The sequence below is a fragment of the Paroedura picta genome, chromosome 7 (assembly GCF_049243985.1).
Source record: "Paroedura picta isolate Pp20150507F chromosome 7, Ppicta_v3.0, whole genome shotgun sequence".
In the NCBI taxonomy this organism is placed as follows: Eukaryota; Metazoa; Chordata; class Lepidosauria; order Squamata; family Gekkonidae; genus Paroedura; species Paroedura picta.
Window position 1 is genome coordinate 106,129,204 of NC_135375.1, and position 12,348 is coordinate 106,141,551.

Here is a 12,348-nt window from a genome sequence, read left to right on the forward strand (position 1 = left end):
ACAGCCTGTGGGCCATCAGAAAGGTCTCTCCCCCCCCCCCATCCAAGCACATATGCTTGGAAGCATGGCTCGTTTCTATGTGCATGGGGAAGCATGACCCTGGACAGGCAGAGGACGAAGTTGAACTTGGGAAATCGTTGCAACGAATTAACGTTCTCCATCTGCCAATATATGCCTAAGAAATGGCTAAACCCAGCAGCAAAAGAAGGAAGCTTACCCGAGGCGAGGGCCATTTGGGGAAAAAAACTCTCCTCCTCTCTGTGGATAAGAGCAAGGAGTTACCAGTTCTGTTCCCCCTCGCTGTTGCGGAACTGCCTGCTGGATCCTCCTGGTGGATGGGTCCCTCTTCTGGATCGTCCTCCTGAGAAGGCTCCATTCATGCGGGGGCAGGCCTCCTGACCACCTTCAGGCTTCTTCCTACCCGCTTCAGCCTCCTGTTGCCCTCTCCCTCCCTGTACAGTGCATGCTGCACTTCATAAAACAGGCAGGTTACTTTTCCCGCCCTGGGTTTCTTGCTGTGGGCTATGCAGCGCATGTATTCTGCGCGCATGGTCTTGGTTTTAGACCAGTCCTTTGGTGGCCAAGCTCTCTCGTCTTCATTGCCACCTGCTCAAATACTTCCCTGTTACGATGGGAAGATCTGAATGAGTCCTGAATTCTTTCCTCCGAGAAAATGGCCATTAGATCCCGGATCTCAGACTCCCTCCAAGTGGGTCCTCTGCCGCTGCCCTGAACGGATGAGGATCGCGATGCAGTATCCATCTTGATTTGGCTGCTGCTGGAGGGAGATGGAGGCGCAAAGGAGTGTCCAAGCCTTGATTCTTTCTTCCCGCTCAAGGAAAGAAGGCGGGATTGTGGGCTCCTGATTGGTTTGCAGCCCCTCTGGGAGTTGATTGGAGTTCTGCCTTGATTGGAGTTCTCGTGTCATGTGATTTGTTCGAAAATCCCGCGTGAGGGAAACCGCGAAGCCGAAGCTACACGCCGAGATCTACAAAATGGCCGTGCACACGCATCTAACAGTGGCGTCTGGATCAGAAGCATCCAGTTGCTGCTCATGAGGCTGCTCAATGAGGCTCCAGAAAAAACTTGCAAGCCTTGGAAGTGCTATTCTTCTTACAAATTTATTGAGGATGATTACGTGTTGTGGATTATTGGTGGTCCTTTCACACAGGTGTTTCTCTATATTTGGATTGTCCATCTCCGGGGGTCCTGGAGATCTCCCAGAATTACAATAGATCTTTCCCCCAGAGAAAATAGCTGCTTTTGAGAGAGGATTCCTGCTTTGGAGAGTGGATTCCGTGTCCCCTCCAAACCCCACCCTCCCCAAGGATCCACCCACCAAATCAGAGCTGGAAACCTTACTTAGCAATGGCCCATCAGCTCATGCAAAGGGGTGTGTGGAGAAGAAGCTGTTGAATTCACTTGCCAGTCTAAACGGGAAATGGGCCAGGGTGTTGCCAAAACGACTCATATCTGGGCTTTTCTACTGCTACTGAAAGCATCTTTCCGTTAGCAAAGAGAAGACACTTGTTTTGTGTGGTATTCTTTCTCAAGCTCTGGACCTTTGTATATATCACGGCTGAGATGCTGACCAGTATGCAAAGACAAAGAAGGGGAACATGCTTCTTAGACAAGAAATTGACAGGAAACGAACCAAGGACAAATAGCGGTGCGACAGAAAGGAAATAAAGGGATTTGTGACATGCCAAACTTTCTCTCCCTCACTCGAGGGGATCCCATGAAATTGATGGGCAGTAGGTTCAGGAGGGACAAAAGGAAGCACAACTTTACACAGAGTGGGGCTGAAATGTGGATACGCTGCCCAGGGATGTAAGTGATGAGCACAGTAGTCAACAGCTTCATGGAGGAGACATCTGTCAGTGGCTACTAGCCAAGGTGACTGAGGGGAACCTCTTTGTTCAGGAGCACTTCCAGAGCCAGGAGGCGACCCGAGGGGAAGGCCTCGGTCTCTATGCCATTTGGTTGGCCGTCGAGGTCAGCCGCTGGGTGAGACGGGATGCTGGACTAGAGGGACCACTGGTCAGATCCAGCAGGGCTCTTCTGAGGGTCTTGTGTACTCAGGAAAGAAATAAAAGGGGAGAATTGGAGACATCCAAGTCTGCTTCCTGAAGGCAGCGGGGCAGCTCTAGAGGAGCACAGCAGAAAGGGATGGAAAAGTCAAGAGGCCAGTGTCCAGTTGGCTGACCGGATTCCCCTCCATGGGGGGAACTCTACACATGCGCGGAGGATGGGACCATCTCTGGGGAGGGGAGAGACGGCTCCCAGGCCATTTGCCAGATGAAGGAGTCTCTGCCAGCAACGAGGCAGCAGGAGCCTCCCTCATCAGGTGAAGGGCTTGAGAAAGGAATGAGCAGAACAACAGGGGAAAGGGGAACAAGAAAAAGGGAACTTGGCAGATGCTGGGAAAGAGAAGGACTGTGGAAACAGGTCTGGCAGAACCTGGGAGAGAGGAGACTATCATAACAGGTCTGGCGGATGCTGAGGGAGAGACTCTCAGGTTTTTGGAAATACCAGCTTACCTGTCAACCAAAGGTGGGGAGAGACATGAAAGCCCTATTTTTTCACCCCTTGAAGAGGTGGCTTCTACAGTCATCAGAGAGCACAATGGTTCCCTTTCTTCAAGCCGCTCTAGGGATAAGGTTAAGGGACACTCTTATTCCACTCCACCCCTTGGGACAACTGTTGTACTTAACAAACCTGCTTCAGTAAATCCGTTGAATCTATCTTGGGTCTGGGAAATCTCCTTTACATAGAATCATAGAGTTGGAAGGGGCCATACAGGCCATCTAGTCCAACCCCCTGCTCAACGCAGGATCAGCCCTAAGCATCTTAAAGCATCCAAGAAAAGTGTGTATCCAAAGAACTGTTTGCCTGAAGGTGCCGACCTGGAGGGCAAGCCCCACTCCTCACAACGGCAGCTTGGCAGCTCTGGAGGAGCACAGCAGAAAGGGATTGAAAAGTATGGAATAGCCCTCATTGTCCCTTCTCCATTCCAAACATGGGAACCACCCAAGCCTAAGACAAACTCAGGTTTTCAGGGGGAAAAAAGGTCTTTAAACAAAATTAGGGGCACGCAAACAAAAACCTAAATGCTAACCCTGCCCTTTGCACATGCACAGGCGTACTGGGGGGAAGGAAAGTCCAGGTGACCTTTTGTATGGCCAGTCCAGAGGGATCCCCCAATGGCACCCAACGTCAACTAGTAGCAAGCACTGCAGGGGGCCAGACTACAGGGACCAACTCCCTTGCAGGAAACAACTGCGTTGGTGTTGGCAGAGCTTAATACGCAAGGAGAGGTGAGATGCCAAAAGGCTGGAAAGAATAAAAAACTTTAATTGAGAAGAGAAACAAACTTGGTATGGAAAGGTGAAGGAGGAGAGAGAGTCCTAACTGTCTAACTGTTCCATCCTGTGTTCATTCACTTTATTCAGGAGGCAAGCAGGGAGGAAGTATACCCAAATGATAGCCAAGTTGCCAAATTAGGGATCTTTTGCCCATCCCCAATGAAACACACTGAGAGGAAAACCCTTTAATAGTTTTAATGCAAAAGAAATATAGACACACAGGTGTTTCCAAATCTGTGTGGAGAACAATAAAATTACATGAAATTAAATCACTTCCCATTGGGGGCGGGGAAAGGTGATGCCCTTACGGGTCAAGCCAATAATCTGGGGTCTCTGCCCCCCTTGGACATCACACAGGACCACCCTGCAGCCACCAAAGCAGCCCTCCCAAAAGTTGCCAACAGGTTCTGAAAAGCTGCTTCCATTATTTTCCCATCCCACCCAATGGTCTACATCAGAGGTAGTCAACCTGTGGTCCTCCAGATGTCCATAGACTACAGTTCCCATGAGCCCCTGCCAGCAAATGCTAGACTGGAGTGTTAGACTGGATGGGTCATTGGCCTGACCCAACACAGCTTCTCTTGTGTTCTTAAGTCTCACTCATGCCTGCCAGATGTACAGGCCACAAGCACTGTGGTGCCACCGTGTTCAGAGGTACCCTCTTCTCAACCCACTGCTTGAAATCAGTGGCCTTAGGAGGACACTCTGCTTAGGGTAGCATTACTGAGCGCTTATTCTATTTTAAAAACCTGGCGTCTACAACACCAAGGTTTAAATGAGGGAATCCAAGAGGACCCTCCACCCCTATCTTGTTGGATGGCTTGGAGACTGGAAAGAGAGCAGATTTCTCTCCACATACCCTCTCCCAAATAACCTGCCTCTCTCCATTGACATCAGAACCCTCAAACATCATTTAGTGTTCAAAGCATCAGTTTTCCTCAGGGGACTTGATGCCTGTAGACTGGAGATAGACTGTCATTCCAGGAGATCCCCAGGCCTCACCAGGAGGCTAGCAATCCTACTCAGGAGGGGCCTGGAACTCTCCTGGAATCAACCATGTATCCGTGTCTCACCTGTCCCACAGTAGAACGCCAAAATGGAAGTAGAGACAGACCAGTAGTGGGATCGGGATCTCCATTCAAGCCTGAAGGAGTCCCAAGTCTGTGGGACAAAAAAAATTCTGTGGGAAGCAATCCGTCATGAAATCAAAACTTCTCACAAGGAAAGAAGCAACATCTGTCGCTAGAAGAAGAAGAAAAAGAGTTGGTTCTTATATACCACTTTTCTCTACACACAAAAAAGTCTCAAAGCAGTTTACAGTCGCCTTCCCTTTCCTTTCCCCAAAACAGACACCCTGTAAGGTAGGTGAGCCCAGATATTCCTGCTGGGTCAGAACTGCTGTATCGCCAGATTAGAATTCTGTGCCCCCAACCACTACACCAAGCCCACTGAATTCCGTGGTGGTTGAGGGTCACTTGGCAACCACACCAGAACTGCCAAACATTCTAAGCCTTGATTGAGGCAGGACTAGACTGGAGGGCTGAAACAGTCCCAGATCATTGATCCCCTGATGCAGGAGGCCTCACCAATGAAAGGACCAGGAGCAACTTGTGGAGACTCACCACTGACAAGACCGAACCGGACTTTGCAGTGGTGGCTCAAGCCTAATCCAGTAGAGGCAGCCCCTGCCACACGACACGGACCTGCCCTGAGCTGGTGGCCACAATGCAACCGAGTCAGCCTTTTTCTGGGGAAACCATGAGGGGAACCCCTAAAAGTAAGTTGGCTGGTGAACAGGGAATAAGTATATAGCTGTGGATATGAGCTCAAACTGGATTTCAGTATATTGGGCTGCAGGTTTAGATAATTGTTTGATTATTGCTCCTACAACTCATGTTGTGGACATCATTTAAACACAGCTAGACGGCTAATTATTTCTAGAAAGCTAATTTTTCCTGTGGCCACATATAGCAAATTATTGAAAGGGACTTTTGAGAAATAACACCGGAATAGTACAATACTAAGCAGGGTTACAGTCTTTTAAGCCCACTGCAAAGGGTTTAGAAAGGTGTAAGTCTGCCTAGAATTCCACTGTCAAGGTTCAGTACGATAAAGGAGTACATCGATAGATTCTACAATGGCTTTTTAACGTGCGTTTTCATAAAGGCGAGGTTATATTTCTGGCCCAAGGGATTCCTGGCCCACGAGAGACCTTTTCGATCCTGGCCCCAACTTGATGGAATGAGTTCCCAGAACAGCTGAGGGCCCTGCAGTACCTGTAAAACGTATCTTTTCCCCAGGTTGAGGCTGGGGCATGGAAGATCGAGGGGCCCCTCCACACCTAAGAACTACCTTGAAGATCAATCAGAAGAAAGTATCTGGAAAAGTCAGCACCCCTGGGAGTTTGGGCCCGAAGGCCCTGGCGGGGAGGGGTACTGAGGGAGGATATAATGAGGGTTTTATTTCTTTGCCACTGGAGTGTGCTGATTTTTAATGTTTTAATTTATGTGTGGATTTTATCTTTTATTGTAACTCGCTATGAGATGGTTTTCGAGAGTGGTGGGTAAAAATTCTAAATGCACGTGTAAATGTACGTACATAAAATATAATACGTTGTCTTGAGTTCCACGAGGCAAAAAGGTCGCTTACAAATGTGTTAAATAAATAGAAAAATCAAACAGGGGCAGTTCAGGAAGGAGAGAAAGGAAATATCAGGGAAGGCAGGGGGAGTCAGTGGCAAAGAGAATGGGGGGGGGGGGAGATCTCTGCCAACCCATGAAAGTCGAAGGGTAGAAATGACAAAAGATGTGTGAGTAAAATGACAAAAGATGTGTGAGTTTCAAAAATGCGACTTGAAATTGAGGTCTCTCCTCCTAGGGAAGAGGGAGAAAACACTGAGGTTACTGCCTGGCACACAACAGCTGGGTATGTGTGAAGGGGAAGGAGTGTGTGTGTGTGTGTGTGTGGGGGTAAGCTTGAGTGCTGGTCCATTCAGATGAGGAAAAAGAGTTGGTTCTTATATGCCGCTTTTCTCTATCCGAAGGAGTCTCAAAGCAACTTCCATTCACCTTCACCTTCCTCTCCCCACAACAGACACCCTGTGAGGGAGGTGAGCCTGAGAGAGCCCTGATATTACTGGAGAAGAAGAAGAAGAGTTGGTTCTTATATGCTGCTTTTGTCTACCCAAAGGAGTCTCAAAGTGGCTTCCCTTTCCTCTTCCCATGACAGACACCCTGTGAGGGAGGTGAGATATTACTGCTCAGCAAGAACAGCTTTCTCAGTGCCATTCTCAGCAGCTTTTATTTTTTTAAACCCTCAGTCATTATGAATTCCATCCTTAGGGTCCATTCTCTCTATTTTCGCACTGCTTCCTTCCCTGAGGGCCTGGAATCCAGTCAGTACTAACTCTGGTTTATGTAGATTAAGATGCAAAGCTTCCCTCTCCTCCCGACGCACGGTTTGGATTGTGATTCTGTTCCTAGTTCAGCCAGGAACCAAACTGCATTTCCCTGGTTGGTGCCCTTGCCTAGGGGATGGACTGAATGGGGGCGTAAGTGGTGTGAATGGAGTGGGATGAATGGTGTGTGCGTGTGTGTGTGAGGAGGTTCTCTCTTTGTTGAGGGATGAAGCGTAAGTAGTGCACAAGTTGGAAAAAACGGATGCGGGTCTACAGCCGCCAGTTGATGCTGGCCAACTAGATGCCCCACGAGGTCCCTTCCAACTGTATTATTCTATGATTCTATGATCCCCAGACCCAGAGAAGTCAGACTGGCATCCACCAGAGCCAGGGTGTTCTCTGCCTTGGCACGGGCCTGGTGGAACACTCTTCCAGGTGAGATGAGTGAGGGCCCTGCGAGACTTAAAGCAATCTAGTGCTTTAAGTTTGGCATTTCAATGTTTTAATCTTCTCATTGTATTGACTGTGTTGTGAGCTGCCCTGAACCCTCAGGGAAGGACAGCATAAACTTTGGACAAAACCTCTGGCCAGGAGCTGTAGCTTCATAGAATCATAGAATAATAGAGTTGGAAGGGACCTCCTGGGTCATCTAGTCCAACCCCCTGCACTATGCAGGACACTCACATCCCAATCGCTCATCTACTGTAACCTGCCACCCCCTTGAGCCTTCACAGAATTAGCCTCTATGTCAGATGGCTATCTAGCGTCTGTTTAAAAATCTCCAAAGATGGAGAACCCACCACCTCCCGAGGAAGCCTGTTCCACTGAGAAACCGTTCTGTCAGGAACTTCTTCCTGATGTTTGGACGGAATTTCATTTGAATTAATTTCATCCCATTTGTTCTGGTCTGTCCCTCTGGAGCAAGAGAGAACAATTCTGCTCCATCCTCCATATGCCACGCTTTTAAATACTTGATGGTTATCAGATCCCCTCTCAGTCGTCTCCTCTCCAGGCTAAACAGACCAAGCTCCCCCAACCTTTCTTCATACGTCTTGGTCTGCAAACCCCTCACCATCTTTGTTGCCCTCCTCTGGACACGCTCCAGTTTGTCTACATCCCTCTTCAACGAGGGTGCCCCAAACTGAACATAGTGCTCCAAATGAGGCCAAACCAGAGCAGAGGACAGCGGTACCATCACCTCCCGCGATCTGGAAACGATACTCCGTTTGATACAGTTCAAAAGCACTCAGCTGTTCTTTGGTCCTTGACCTGAGCTGGGCCATCTTTCTATGTGTCCCCCCCTCCTGTCTCTTTATCTCACTGCTAATAGGACCTCTGATGCTGCTGCTAACCAGAGATTCTTCTAGCCCTAGCATTTTTCCTGACAAGCTACCTTTCTATACACAGGGTTTTGGGTTTTGCATTGTGGGGAGGCTTATCCATTACAGAAACACCCTGTGGTCTGAGTAACTGAAACACAAGCACAGACTGGAGCCTTCAGGGCTCTGCTGCTTCCATTCTGCTATATGGGCCACCCAGTCTTCGCCTGTGTTTGGTTTTTCAATGCAAGCTGGAGTGCGAGCCAGACCGAAATCTCTGACTCTCGCTGTTCCCTTGCTGACACTAGAGGGCGCCACACTCCAAGATTTGCAATGAACGCAAAAGGCAAACGGTGCTGCTTGGATTTGTGTGATTCTCCTTCTAGACGGATTAGCACCAAGTGTGTGGGAGGGGAGAGGTCTGAAAGGCGCAGCCTCTGCAACCTTGAAGCTCAGTGAGCTTCCAAGTAAAATACCCACTGACCCATCCTTTGTTATTCTGAAAGCCAGTGTAGTTAAGAAATTGATTTAGGTTGGTAGTCTAAGCAACAGAACAAATACACCAAAGGATAAATGTACACGAATCATAAAACTGAAAAACTTGCAGGACAACATCTCAACCTCAATGTCCCTCAGATAGCTGCGTGTGGAAGAGGAGTGGGGAAAGAAGAAGAAGTAGAAGAAGAAGAACAAGAGTTGGTACTTATATACCGCTTTTCTCTACCCGAAGGAGGCTCAAAGTGGCTTACATTCACCTTCCCTTTCCTCTCCCCACAACAGACCCCATGTGAGGGAGGTGAGGCTGAGGGAGCCCTGATATTCCTGCTGGGTCAGAACAGCTTTATCAGTGCTGTGGTGAGCCCAAGGGCACCCAGCTGGCTGCATGTGGGAGAGCGCGGAATCAAACAAGACTCGCCAGATTAGAAGTCCATACTTGTTACCACCATTGGTCATGGAGTGTTACACTGAAAGTCTCCCCCCAGCTCTTATTTCACCATCTTCTGGATGTATACTCTGAAGAAACTTTCACCCCATTTGGCCAGATACAGACATGCACACTCAAGGATCGCTGCATTCCTCCCCCAAGACATTGGCTTGTCTCAGATTTGATGAGATAATGCACAGGGCCTTCTCCAAGTTCTCCCTAAGCACATTCGTGAGAGGGTAAACCCAACAACAGGGCTGGGGTTTTGCGTATGATCGTGTCGAGATTGCTCTTGTGCAGTGTTTTTACCGCTGGTTACACTCAGGTGGCCCCAATTCTGGAATCAGGAAATGCTCTTAACCCAGGGGATGTCAAGGAGGACTGCCATATATATAGCTTCAAACCCGGTTCCCAGATGGTGTAGTCTTCCAGATAATCTTTATGTCGCTTGGGAGTTCCAGATTTTGGGAAGGGGGGATTTTTACACTCCCAACTTGTGTGGAGATGGACTTTATTCAGTAGAGACGTCAGGCTCTTCTTGAGGTGGCTTACCTAGTTAGGGGCCGAAGGTCATTTGGTGATTCTCTCTCTCTCTCTCTCTCTCTCTCTCTCTCTCTCTCTCTCTCTCTCAATGGTGGCTGGCTCTGAATAGAGAGGAGCCAGGAGATTTGGTTGGGGTGTGTGTGTCAGAGCCTAGGGAGGACACGATTTGGAGAGGTCCAGACCCCACCTGAAGGTCAGCAACCTTATTTGTGTGTGGCTGTATTTGAATTCACCAGGTCCAGAAACTAAGCTGAGTCAGCTATTGTTATTTATGAGCAGTGAGCTAAAGAGACAGAAGGGGGGGGGCACCTCCAGATTACAGCACTGCAACATACATTGCGGGCAGCCCCCCAAGCACGCAGTACTTTGGGACCCCACACTGGCTTCTGGTGCAAATTAGAATCATAGAATTATAGAATCATAGAGTTGGAAGGGGCCATACAGGCCATCTAGTCCAACCCCCTGCTCAATGCAGGATTAGCCCTAAGCATCTTAAAGCAACCAATCTTTGCTTGAAGACTGCCAGTGAGGGGGAGCTCACCACCTCCTTAGGCAGCCACTGCTGAACTACTCTGACTGTGAAAATTTTTTTCCTGATATCTAGCCTATATCGTTGTACTTGAAGTTTAAACCCATTACTGCGTGTCCTCTCCTCTGCAGCCAACAGAAACAGCATCCTGCCCTCCTCCAAGTGACAACCTTTCAAATACTTAAAGAGGGCTATCATGTCCCCTCTCAACCTCCTTTTCTCCAGGCTGAACATTCCCAAGTCCCTCAACCTATCTTCATAGGGCTTGGTCCCTTGGCCCCAGATCATCTTCGTCGCTCTCCTCTGTACCCTTTCAATTTTATCTACGTCCTTCTTGAAGTGAGGCCTCCAGAACTGCACACAGTACTCCAGGTGTGGTCTGACCAGTGCCGTATACAATGGGACTATGACATCTTGTGATTTTGATGTGATGCCTCTGTTGATATAGCCCAAAATGGCATTTGCCTTTTTTACCGCTGCATCACACTGCCTGCTCATGTTTAGTTTAACTCTGTATCTTCCGGAGTATTTGCCAGTCCTCCCAATTTGGTGTCATCTGCAAACTTGATGAGTAGTCCCTCCACCCCCTCATCTAGATCAGTGGTCCCCAACCTGCGGGCCGTGGCCCGGTGCCGGGCCGCGGCTCCCTCTTCCCGCCCCCCTCCACAGTAAAAAACTTCCCAGGCCGCAAGCTTGCGGCCCAGGAAGCTTCTTACTGCGGGAGGGCGGGGAGAGGGAATCAGGGCTAGGCCGCGCATTGCGCATGCGCGGCCCGTGCGGGCATGGCCCGATGCGCGGGTGCGGCCCGTGGGCGCGGCTGGTCCGTGCGGGCGCAGCCCGATGCCCTGCCGGTCCCCAGCCTCGGAAAGGTTGGGGACCACTGATCTAGATCATTAATAAATATGTTAAAAAGTACCGGGTCGAGCACCGAGCCCTGAGGTACCCCGCTACTCACCTCTATCCAGTCTGATGAAACACAATTGACAACAACTCTTTGAGTGCGGTTCTCTAACCAATTCCCTATCCACCTAACTATCTGAAAATCCAGATTGCAGTCCTTCAACTTATCCATCAGAACATCATGGGGAACCTTGTCAAAAGCTTTACTAAAATCCAAGTAAATGACATCAACCGAATTTCCCCGATCCAGCAAACCTGTTACTTGGTCAAAAAAGGAAACTAGGTTGGTCTGGCAGGACCTGTTGGAGACAAATCCATGCTGACTTCCTTGGATCACCAAATTGTCCTCCAGATGTTTGCAGATCGCTCCCTTTAATATCTGCTCCATTATCTTCCCCACAACAGAGGTCAGACTCACTGGTCTGTAGTTTCCCGGGTCATCCTTCCTCCCTTTTTTGAAGATCGGAATAACATTTGCTCTCTTCCAGTCCTCCGGGACATCTCCAGTCCTTAAAGAGGTTCCGAAGATGATGGACAAGGGCTGTGCAAGTTCTCTGGAAAGTTCTTTGAGCACTCTCGGGTGCATTTCATCCGGACCAGGGGATTTGAACTCATCCAGTGCAGCTAAATGCCTCTCGACAACCTCTCTATCCATGTTAACCTGCACCCAGACACTATCCTTTGGCTATGGCCATCTCTAGATGTGCCTAAACACTTTGACCTGTGGGAAAAAACAGATGTAAAATAGGCACTAAGCCTTTCTGCTTTCTCTGCATCTTCTTTAGAGCTCTGTCCTTCCCTCCATTTCCTGAACATTTTCCTTTTCTTTCTTAGTTCCTCTTGAAATTCTCTGTTCATCCAAATAGGCTTCTTAGAGCTCCTGCAGTGTTTTCGTCTTTCTGGGATAGTCATCGATTGAGCATGCAATAGCTCTTGTTTGAGTAGCGCCCACCCTTCACATGCTCCCTTCCCTTCCAGCATTCTCGTCCATGGTATGACACTCATCATGTCTCTGAGTTTATTAAAGTTTGCCCTATGAAAATCCAACATCCGCGTCTGGCTACAAGCTTTCTTGGCTCCCCATCTCAAAAGGAATTCTATGAGGACATGGTCACTTCCACCTCCTTCACCTCATCCACCAACTCTTGCCTGTTGGTCAGTATTAAGTCCAGTATGGCTGAATCTCTTGTGGGTTCATCTACCATTTGATAGATGAAATTGTCAGCTAGGCAGGTCAGAAAGTTGCATGACTGACGACGCTTCACAGAGTTTGTTTCCCAGCACACATCTGGGAAATTGAAGTCACCCATGATGACAAGGTCCTGCCGCTTGGATATTTTCTCAAGCTGCTCACAAAGTGCAGCATCCAC